Source organism: Pinus tabuliformis, chromosome Q (genome assembly GCF_031772625.1).
Source record: "Pinus tabuliformis cultivar Carrire ecotype Pingquan chromosome Q, CPIR1, whole genome shotgun sequence".
NCBI classification, from domain to species: Eukaryota; Viridiplantae; Streptophyta; class Pinopsida; order Pinales; family Pinaceae; genus Pinus; species Pinus tabuliformis.
The window spans coordinates 1176114590-1176127199 of record NC_142296.1 but is presented as its reverse complement, the minus strand read 5'-3'; the positions used below and the strand labels follow the sequence as shown (position 1 = coordinate 1176127199).

General features: G+C 34.8%; 1 pseudogene; it reads right to left on the bottom strand.

Annotated features, from left to right (window-relative positions):
• Nucleotides 1-4872, bottom strand: part of LOC149223889 (transcription factor TGA2.3-like) — a 170559-nt pseudogene extending 165687 nt beyond the window's left edge.
• Nucleotides 4873-12610: the final 7738 nt, after the last annotated feature.

Genomic DNA, 12610 nt, shown 5'->3' with positions numbered 1-12610 from the left:
TGAAATCTGGATTGTATAGGTTTACAACGTGTAGAGAGGACTTGGGATTTAAGAAGACAGGAAAACAAAAGGAATGGTTGGCACAACGGTTCGCTGGTGTGATGCTCGAGCGGGTGAAACAATCACAATTTGAATTGGAAAACTTGTAACAGAAACATGGAAATGGAAGGGAATAAAATTAGTAACCTATGATTGGGTGAAAGGAGGGATTTTATAATCTTATGGATTTCCCGTTGATGGTGGCACGGGTTCATTGGATTAATGGTTAAGTAATTTAATTAATTAACGGAATGATTTTGGAGGGAGCGGATGTGATTGGTGGAGCAACGGAGGGATGATGTGGTGAAGGGTGATTGGCGGTAGTGTAAAGAATAGGGTAGTGGTTTTGTGTGGTGGAGAAAACCGTTTTCAGAGGGGGGCTGAGGTGGTTAGTAGTTTCGATCGAGGGGGGTGCAAAATCATGGAATGGTAACACGTTGCGGTGGGCATGGGTTTGAATATTTCCCATTTCAGACCCCCCCCTCTCCCCCTGATGGTAAAGTTCGGATGGTGTGGGGGGGTCGAAACGTAATAGTGGCCACCGGATATGAAGAGGTGGTTGTGGATGATGGGAAAGGTGTCAGTGGATTATCGTGATGTGATGGGAGTATGGTGGGGTAGGAAAAATGAATTTAATGCATATCGGGGGAATGATTTTCGGGTAGTGAAACTTTAGGAATAATGGAATAACATATCAAATATCATTTTGATATATCGAACCTTAGGATAAAATTTTTATCCCTTTACCTTTGTTCTGCGCATGAAATGTATTTAAAATTTATCTTAGGGTAAAACTTTCATGCTTATCCTGAAATCATCATAGTGCTTCTATGTACCCTTTCATTTCAATTCTTTTTCTAAGCTAACTTTTTTTCTTCTTGCTTTTTAGGGTGCATTTAAAGTAGCGGACCTAGATCACATTTTCTTTTATGAAAATCTACCTTATCCTATCACTTATTTTGCCATTGATTCAGATTAAACTATTGAATCAATGTTATTTCTACCTAGCTAATGATTTGCCATGGTTAAACTATTTGGTAAACCTTTATTCAATATCCTGCTCAACAGAAATTTAAATGTGTTCAATAATGATTAAACTGTATGATTTGAACATAACTTTAGTCATTGTGGCATTCAAAAACAATTTTCACACAACCTTATTTGATAATAAACTAAAAGAACTAAATTATCAGTAGTGGCATTTAGACTTGCAACACTTTCCATATTATTTTCTATTATTTCTTTTGTGGGGTTTTTATTTCCTTTTTTTTTTCTTATTTATTTCTTAACATACCCTCTTTTCATTTTTATTTTTGGAAATCATTTGAATATTGAAATTTATGTACAATATGAAATTTTAAATACAAAATACTCAATCACCTTGAGATCCTATAATTTATAGGACCCTAACAGTGGCTCCAGCTGGCGATGGCACTTCTCCATGTGAAGTGTCAAGAACATATGATCAATAGCCTTCAGTACTCCATGTCTATAATGTCTTCATTTGCTTTCTTTGCTATTTAAGATACTTTTGGTATCTCATCAATCTAGGCTTAGGGCCTTCACTGTGGGCTTCAACCTTTATTAATAAGTTACCCAATCAAAACCATAAATACTATGATATTTACAATGATGTAAGGAAAATATGTAGGCTAAGAAAAGTAGTGCTTCAACATCCTGCCATTGGCAGGACCTCCAGGTATCTCTGTTCCATCTAGGTCTTTAGGGAATAATGCATTATTTCTCCTGAAAGCCTAAACAATATATGGCCCTCTCCAAAGATTATCAAACTTTCCATGTTTACCTTTATCCTCTCTCCGAGAATCCCATCTCAAAACTTGGTCCCCAATGTTAAAGTCATCAGCATTTGTTCTTCTATCAAAGATCTGTTTAATATTGTCCTGAATAACTTGGGTCCTATTGTATACTTCCTCCCTAGATTGCTGGAAATGGATAGTTTGATTGATCCTTCTCTGTACATCATTGGGTTCATATTGCACTTCTTGAATTATCTTCATGGCTGGAAATCATAAAGAGGATGGAAAAATTGCATCCATTCCATAAACCAATTGTTATGGTGACATGCCAATTGATTTTCTAGTAGTAAGTCTATCAGCCCAAAGTGCATTGACCAACTTGTTATGCCAATATTTTTTGTTGCCTTCTAACATATTTTCGATGATGCTTACCAAAATTTTGTTTGAGGATTCAGCCAACCCATTACCCCGAGGGTAATAAGTTGTTGAATGTCCCAAAGTAATGTGGCATTTATAGAAAAATTCAACCATATTTTTAGATTTAAAGGTTGCAGCATTATCAGTGATGAGTTTCCTAGGACAACCAAATCTGGAGAGGATATTAGTCTCAAGGAATTTAATAATGACAACATTAGTGGAAACTCTGGAAGGGATGGCCTCTATCCATTTTGTGAAGTAGTCAATGGCTGTAAGAATCCACTTATGTTGGTCAGAGGAAGAGGGATGAATTTCATCAATGAAATTCAATCCCCATTGTTGGAAGGGACTTTCAATTGAGATACGATTTAAGCGAAGGGGGAATAATTTTCTCTTTCCCTAAAAGATCTGGCATTTATGGCATGAGGTGACTTGTTTGTGAATGTCAGGAAAAAGGGTAGGCCAGTAGAAACCGACTCTAAGGATTTTATTGGCAGTGGTTTTCCAATAAAGATGTCCACCACACTCACCTTCATGGAATTCCTGCATGACTTTATCTGCATCATCTTTCAACAAGAATTTAAGTAAAATGCCCCCAACATATTTCCAATACAAAACATTATCTATAATGAAAAATATAACTGCTTTTAACTTGAGAAATCTTTCCTTTGTTTTTGTCAAACCAAGAGGAACATTTAAATTAAACAGGCCATAAATCAAGTCTGCGTACTAGGGTGAGTTTAGAAATGCCTCATCAATTTTTGGAGCCACATGTTCCTCTTGATTATCTAATGAATCAATTAAGTTAATGTCTAATGCATGGAAATTTGACTCAGCCATCAATTTGGCTAGTCCCTAACCTTTGATTAACTTGGTGGGCTTGATTTCTAAGTCATATTCAAGAATGACAACAATCCATTTGCCTCGTTTTCCATTAGGTCCATTCTGTGTCAAAATGTCCTTAACCACTGCATTAGGTACATAAGAAATAATATTGGAATGCAAATATATACTCTAAAATATTTTATTGCTTTAACCAATGCAAAGGCATGTTTTTCCATAATATTGTATTTCAAAGATGCATCTCTTAAAGCTTTACTAAAGAATGCAATAGGCTACTCAAAACCTTTATTGCTTTTCTGCAGTAAGACTGCTGCAATAGTGTGTTCAGAAGAAAAAGAGAAGATTATGAAATATTTTGTAAAATATGGGTTGATCAACGCTGGTGCTTTGGTCAATGCTTGTTTAACTAAGTCAAAGGATTTTTTAGCCTCAATACTCCATTTGATTTTAGAATTATTTTTTAGCATGTTTGTTATGTTTCTAAGAAGTTCTGCCAGGTTAGGAATGAATCTCCTTAGGAAATTGATTTTACCTATAAAAGACTGAAGCTCTTTGATTTTTCTTGGATGATTGATTTTTAATATCACTTCAATTCTACTAGGATCAATCCTAATTCCATCCTTGGAAATAATGTGACCAAGAATTTTTCCTTCCTCAAGGCCAAACAATGTCTTCTTAGGATTGAGTGAGATGCCAAACCTTCTACATTTTTCAAACACTCTTCTTAGATGTGCTAAATGTTCCTCATCAGTTTTAGAATAGACAATAATGTCATCTAGATAAATCACAATAAAATGACCAATTTCATCAGCAAAGGCAATATCCATTTCTCTTTGGAAAGTGGCTCCAACATTCATTAACCCAAAGGGCATTTTCACACACATGAAAGTTCCCCATGGTGTAGTGAAGGAAGTTTTATCTTGATCATCACAATGCAATAAGAATTGGTTGTGACCTGAGAAACCATCCAATAAGGAAATTCTACTAGACCCTACTACACTTTGCAATATATGATCCATTTTAGGTAAGGGGTAGTTGTCTTTAAGGGATACCTTATTGAGATTTCTGAAATCAATACAAAAACTAATTTCTCCAGTTTTCTTTCTAGTAGGTACAATGTTAGATACCGATTTAGAGTATCTAAGAGGAAGTATAATTTTAGCACCATACATCCTTTTTACTTATTCTCAAACAAAGGCATTAGGACAGGATTTATCCTACGAAGTTTTTGTTTAAATGGTTTTTGATCTTCCTTGATTGGGATTTTATGTTGTATGATACTAGTGTCATATGCTTTTAGATTCTCACAGCTCCAGGCAAAGACATCTATGAACTCTTTGAAAATGGCTATGTATCGTTGTTTTGTGACAATAGGAAGTGATTTTGAGAGTTTTATCATTTTGGGATTCTACTCACTACCTATATTGCATTCTTCTATGTTTTCCCCTATGGGTTCCATTTTTGGCTTTTTTGCTACATCATTGAAATAAAAAAGTTCTTCTAACAGAACTAAACCCCTAGGCAGAACATTATCCTTAAGCTGAAGTACTTCAAATTCTTCTTTTTTTGGATCTATTTCATGCAATTCTAATTTATGTACATCTTTATTGACTAAAATATTTACATCAGAATCATCAAGCTGTTTATCTACACTAACATATTCAACAATCTGATTTTCTACTTCACACTCTAAATCTATGTTATCATCTTCATACTCATCCTTGGATTGCAAAAAGCTTTCAATTTGTTTGTCACTTCCAAATACCTTCCAATGTCTCATATTGTTAGGTACAACTGGACGATGTTTAACCTCCATTGTATATTGTCTGTTGGGATGAGGCATTTTACATGTGCTAGCTGGAAAAGATAAACCATTAGCCAAGACATTCCGATTTCTGGGAATGACAACAAGATCATACTCTACAAAATTTCCTAGAAAGTTGAGAACAACATTTTTTTAGGCTCTCAACCTAGGATGTTTGGTAGCATACTCTACCTTGATCTGTCTTATAATTAATTCAGAATCACCATGAACCAGAATTTTTTTAGCACCTAATTTTTTTAATAATTGCAATCCTAAAAGAAGTGCCTCATATTTTGCTATATTATTGGTGCAATGAAAGTTGAGTTTATAGGAATGACCTTCTGCATGATTGTTCCCTAGATTGGACACCCAAACACCTACCCCTGAACCTGATTTTCTACAAAAGCCATCAAGGCTCATGTTCCAAAAAGGTTTAGTTTTAGTGTTTTGTTGCACAATTTGTGTTTGATTTTCATGTTTTTCATCAACATCATTTTCTTCTTGAGTAATCTATGCATCAATGTCTCCATAATTATAAAGAATGAAAGAGTCCAGGTCAGAATGAACAGAGTAAAAAGGGTAGTTATGTGGTTTATCTTGACTGCTGACCATATACTTCATTAAAGTTTCCCTATATAGTCTTCTCTGTTGACCAAACACTAATATAATGGCATAAGTCATGTCCATTTGTAGGGTTACTTGTAATTTTTTCCCCATGAACGTGAAAACAACATGACATACTTAGGGGGAATGTCTGCAACCACTATATCCATCACTAGACTTTTGGTAGGGATTTGAGCTAAAGTAACACATAGGTCTTTCATAAGGCATAGGAATATAAATTTTCTATAATCAAAGGAGTAAAAATCTTTGTATTCTCTAGTAATGTAAAATCCTAGTCTTTCCATGATAGCATTGGGCATTAGATTATGGGATGCACCTGAATCTAGCATAGAATTATTGAAAATTTTATCATGAATATTGAAATTGACATAAAATGGAGGAACCCCTCCTTGTGGTTTTCCTTCTACTTCTAGTCCAAATAGGAGCTCAGGCTGATCATCATTCAAATTCACATCATCAATTTTCTTCCCCAATATTTAATTATTTCATGACCTGAGTCTTGTATACATTCTTGTTGATTAATTCAGTTAAGGGGATAGAAATCTTCAGCTCTGCAAGTTCATTTTTTGTATTGAATGGTGTTTGATATTAAGCAGATTTGAAAAATCAGACTTATCAACAACTATTTTTGTGGCCAGTTTAGTTTGTTGGATGGTAGAAGGGAGATCAGTTTGAGTAGTTCTAGAAGAAGTATGAATTTTATTTTTCATAGTAGCTTCTATTGGCTTCTTTCCAAGATTTTCTGTGGTTTTCTTAGGAGGATTTTCTGTTGTTTTCTTGGAATCAGAATCAGAGACCTTTTTAACAAGATTTTCAACATTCTTTTTATTTGCAGTATCTTGATTTTTCTTACTTCTAAGATTATACTATGTTAGGTCCCTATAATACTAGTGTAACCCCTTATCGTTATTAGTACAACACCCTTATTATATTTTTGTGCCCATGTAGACCCCATATGGTTATTATTGTGCCCCATAGAACCCCACTATTGTTATTATTGTGCCCTTACATTATTAGTGTTATGTCGGCTCTGATTATATTATGACCCCTTAGACTCCTATATATAGAAAGGAGGTATTGTCATTTGTATCATCCAAGAATTGTTCATTTCTGTAATTTAAAGGAGGTTTCCCCATCGAAGAGGCTTATTTCTAAGGCATTGATCTATCTTTTCTATCTTTTTGTGAGTTTGTTTCATAACATTTGGTATCAGAGCTTTGGATTCTAGGGTTTTGCTGCTCCAAACAAGACATTGTGGAATTTTCTCTATAACTTTTTTCTGCAATGTTTTAGAAGCGAAAACAAAACCCATTTGAGACGAAATCGTGTTGAACCTCGGGTCTGAATTTCAGATCTTATATCACTATATTTTTGGATATATGATCTGAGACAGTTAGGGTTTTGGAAAGCTCCAGAATTTCATCTAAAACAGGTCATCGTGAAATTTTCACTATACCGTTTTCTCTACGAAGTTTCGGAAGTTAAAAATAAAACCCATTTTAGAAGAAATTGGTTTGAACCTCGTGTCCGAATTTCAGATCTTGGCTCATTATATTTCAGATATATGATATGAGGAAGTTAGGGTTTTTGCAGACTCTTGAATTATATCCTAAACAAGTGACCTTGGGAAAATCATCATAACTTTCTCTCTTAGCATTAGATTGACATTTCGTAAGAAGTTACAAAAAGATGATGAAATGTATTTTTTTGGGTATAATTTTTAGAACCTAAGGTTGAAACAGTGGCATGTGGAACGTCATACAAGTTTATTCTACTGAACTAGTCTATAATTAGGTCATCGCGGGAGATTGGGAATAAATCTTTCTTTGGGAATCCAATTGCGATCAGACTTGCGGAGTTAGAAAGAGAACTTATAGGGCTATTACAGGCCGAAATTTCAGAACTTAAGGATCCTAAATTACAGAGTTACAGTCGTTTCAAGATTGAGCTCCTAAAATCAAGAAAAAGCGAGATGAGGAAGTTTGATGGCAAGGATCTGGTAAATTGGATACTACAGATGGAGAAACATTTTGATCTACATGGTGTACCACTATTACAAAAGGTACGTATTGCATCTAATTATTTAGAACTGAATCAATTTTTATGGTATAAAGGGCTTTGTTCTCGTAAACCACATGTCACGTGGTCAATTTTTACAGAGCAAATGATAACACATTATGAGGATACAAAGAGAAACACCTTCTTTAGCCAATTGGTAAATCTCAAACAAAAGGGTTCAATGGTAGAGCACATTGAGGACTTTCAAAAATTGAATATAAGGGTAAATGATATTCCAGAGAAGCTAAGGATTGATTTCTTCATAGGGACTTTAAAGGATAACATTCAACATGAGGTTCGTCTTTGGGAACCTGATTCATTGGAGAAGGCATTCCGGTTGGCAAGAAAAACTGAAAGAGAAATTATGGAAACAAGGAATCCCACCACTCACGACTATAATTATGGAAGTGTTTTTTCTCCTATCCTTCCAGAACCTACAAGGTTTACACAACAACAATTGGAATAAAAAAGAGAAAAAGGGCTTTGTTACAATTGTGATAGCAAATACACTAAAGGTCGTAAGTGTGCTAAGAAGAAATTATTTTACATAGATTATGAAGAGGAGGAAGAAAGGGATCAAGAAACATCAAAAGAAGAGGATATACACCAAGAACCAACCCCAGAGAAAGAATAAATGAATCTGACCATATCTTGTAAAGCATTGGAAAGAATTACCAATCCTCAAACTATGAATATAGAAGGACATATCAAGAAGAAAAATGTTCAAGAAGTGAAAGATCACATTGAGCATCAAGAAATGAATCCAACCATATCTTGTAATGTATTGGAAGAAATTATGACCCCTCAAACTCTCAAGATAGAAGGAAATATCAAGATTAAAAAGATTCAGGCAATGAAAGATCACATCGAGCATCAACAACAAGTTCTCCAACATTTAAAGGATAACACCACTTTGGTGCAGAACCGAATGAAACAACAGGCACATCAACATCATAGTGAAAGAAATTTTGATGTGGGTGATTGGGTATTTTTACGGCTACATCTCAAGCAAGCTATTTATGAGAAGGAAATGTTGGAAATACTACATGCACTTAAGAAATGGTGACCTTACCTAATGGGAAGACACTTCAAGGTAAAAATGGATCATGATAGTATTAAATACTTTTTAGAACAAAGATTATCTTTAGAAGAACAGAAAAAATGGGTCACAAATATGTTGGGTTATGACTTTGAAATCATCTACAAAAAAGGGAAGAAAAATGTTGTTGCAGATGCACTCTCAAGAAAGGATGAGAATGTGGAAGCATTGTTTTTTGCTATTCTTATTATCCAACCAGATTGGATAAATGAAGCAAGGGATGAATGGAAGAAGGACGAAGAAGTGTGGCCACTCATTCAAAAGTTGCAGAAGATCCTAGTTCAAACAATATTTCCAGAACTTGACGAGGAAGGGAAAATCATATTGGAGCCTAGAGTAGTCAAAGAAACAAGAACCTGACAACTACAAAATCGATCAATTTCAGAGTATCTCATCAAGTGGAAGAACGTACCCGCTGAAGATTCCACATGGGAGGACAAGAATTTTATACAAAAGCATCAAGAAATACTCAAGCATTGAGGACAACACTTTTTGAAGGAGAGGGGCATGTTAGGTCCCTATACTACTAGTGTAACCCCTTATTGTTATTAGTACAACCCCCTTATTATATTGTTGTGCCCATGTAGCCCCCATATTGTTATTATTGTGCCCCATAGAACTCCACTATTGTTATTATTGTGTCCTTAAATTATTATTGTTATGTCGGCTCTGATTATATTATGACCCCTTAGACTCCTATATATAGAAAGGAGGTTTTGTCATTTGTATCATCCAAGAATTGTTCATTTGTGTAATGTAAAGGAGGTTTCCCCCTCGAAGAGGCTTATTTCTAAGGCGTTGATCTATCTTTTCTATCTTTTTGTGAGTTGGTTTCATAACATACTGCCTATGGACTTCCATTATGGAATTTTCAAATCCTTGTTTATATTCCTCTCACTCTTTAGAATCCATTTCAGTATGGGCAATAAGAAAAAGTTCTTATTCCTCTTGAGTGAGGAAAATTGTTTCATCGTCACTTATCCCTAAAAAATTTATTTGGTTATCATCCAAGTATTCCACAATATTCCCCTCATAATCTGTGTAATTTTCCTGAAAAAGAGGTCAAATCTGCTGATTTAGGCCCTTTTGTTCTCTTTGTTTAATTTGGGGAACATTCCTTCTAAAGTTTTGGTTTCTAGTTTGAGGGACATTTTGGTTTTCTCTTGCTTGAGTTTGATCATTAATGTTCACTCTTTGCATCATTTGATTCACTACTTCGACTAAGTTATCAATCTTATGGTCAACAATAGAAGTAGAAGGTTCTTCTTTTATTGTTACTTTGCGTTCAGGCTTTAGTTTGGCTTTTTTGGCCAGGATGTTGGCTTCAACTTTAATTACATTTGCTTGCATTTCTTACAAAGTTGGTGGGTCTCTTTCCCTAAGTTGATATTCCATATCTACATCAAAACCATGTGGAAAATATATTAGGGTTAGAGAGGGCTTGATGTCTTTTGGCATGCCATATAAACAATATTGAATATTTCACAATACTCTTCCACAGTTTCATTGGGTTTTATTTTCAACCTTTTATATTCATTTAGGAGATGAAGTGGATTCTTCTTGATCTCCCATCTAGATAAAAAGGTTTGATTGAAAGCATCATGGTTGGCTATGCTTCCTTCAAGTAAGCCCCTAAACAATTTCTTGACATCACCTCCTAAGCTTTGGGCAAACAATCTCATTTTAACATCAACCTCATCCACTTCTTGGAGGTCAAACACATCATTCATCCTATCCACATGATGTTGGGTAGTATAAGCACCAGTATTATCAAAGGTTACTATTTTGGAAGGATAATCTACAGGCATAGCATTTATATGGCCTGGTAACACTAGGGGTGCATATCTTTGTGCCATAATTGTCCTGGTAGATTGACTAGAGGATGGACCTAATGGAGGTGCAATTTTGATAACTACAGGGACAGTAGGGATAGTAGTTTGAGAAACCACAGGTAGGGAAGTTGAAACTATGGAATGAGTAGGACTGGGAGGCTGTAAATGTACAGACTGAGAAGATTGACTAGACAAAGAGGTTGTTGCAACAATTAAAGCAGAGAATTCAACAGACTGCTGAATAAAAGCTTCTTCTATAGCTTGGTCCAACATGAAAACTAGACCTTGTAATTTGTCAAATTGTTGTAAAGATTCAAGATCAGAATCTGTCTCAAGGACTTGGATTTGGGAAATATATGGTTGCAGTATGGCTTTGTCTATGACAGTTTGATCTACAAAATACTCAGACTTTGATCTAAACAAACTTTGCTGGAAAGGTAAATCAAATTCCATATCTTGTAAAGTTTCAGATTTCTCTGGGAGATAATTAGACCTTGACAAAGGAAAATTCTCAGGGAGAGAATTGAATCTAGACAGAGGACTATTACTACCTTGACTCTCGATAAATCTTCTTTTTCTCACCAGCTTCTCAGGGTCATCTACAATTTTAGCAGGGTCGGGATCAGGGTCAGATCTAGTATAAATCCTTTTGGGAGCGAGGGCTATGAAAAATCATCATGCAAAAATCAAAATCAAAATCAATGATAGAGCAAATATATACAAAATAACGACCTCAGATCATATATTTCATAATGATACAACAATTTCTTATTGAAATATTGATTTTAATCTATGGAATAATAGCGTTTGGATTAAAATATATTCTGCCCCAGTATGTTTTCCACTATGTTATCGTTCTATATTTTTGTGGTTGAGGGAGTAAATATATTGGACAACATCAAACCACTTTGGAAGCTAGGATCTAGCCCTGCCAGCTTCAGAGAGGGATCTATCTTTATGATTTAGCTTGGTTTTTAAGTTGGTTTTAGGCTAGTTATGATTATGCTTGGTTTCTTGTTTGAATTTGGTTGATTGGTTTGGTTGGTTGATCTGATAAAATTACTTTCTTTCCATTGGGCTATGGGGTCAAATAAAGCTAGATGCTACATCAAAAGTTTAAAAGAGTAATCACAGGGAAGCTAGTTACATTTACTGGATCTTTAAATTGAATTATGAAATGGAGACAAGGTGTGTTTCAATAGTGATTGAAAAGAATTTAAGAATTTTTCAATCAGACTTTAGAAGAAAACATAGAGATTGTAAAAGAAATCCAAATAAGGTGTTCATTTAACAAGTCTTATTTTTCACATTTCCTGTTTTACAATTAGATTTGAAATGACTAACATGTAGAGAATAACAGTGAAAACAACAATTACACTAAGAAAAACATCACCAGTATATCATAATGCAAGGATCCTGTGAGGAGTCTGTTTATTAATGATGCTCCAACAGAGTGGAAAAAGTACAGTGCTTGATAAAAAGAGTTACAATGATCAGGAACCAACCCTCAATACTTCAAATGAATGAAGGATTTAAACATAATTTACAAAAAAGATTACAATTAATGCTGCATCGACATGGCATTCTATTATTAAATTCAAACTAACAGAATTGAGTAATGCAACCCAAAGAGCTAAATTTGGTGAAGTGCTCTAGACATATGACACTACTTTGGTGGAGAACAGTTGCTGAGTTGCCACTATTTGGGTGTTGCACTGATGAAACTGATCTTTTCTTTAATCCTGAAATTCACATAATTTATCCCATCGCTCCTCTTCTAGGATGGTGATTTTTTTTTCTTTGTGGTAGATCTCATCTACCTCAGCATACTAAGAAAATGTGGGTTTTACTGCAAAAATATGCTTTATCTCATGCTGGATGAAACTCATGTTGCTAATAGCTTCGTAAAAATCTCTCCCTATCATAGCACCTTTAATGTGGGAAGACTTGGAAGTATCCTTTGTAATGTCTTTAAGATTCTTCTTATAATATTCGCTGGTCATCAGCTTTTCATTTATTACAAATAAAGAAGGCATGCCCTTCTTAGTTAATGGTTCTCTTTTGGTTAAAATCCTATTGACTGCTACCTCCAAACTGTAACATTTCTCTATCAGTTGTACAATCGAATTCTTCTTTG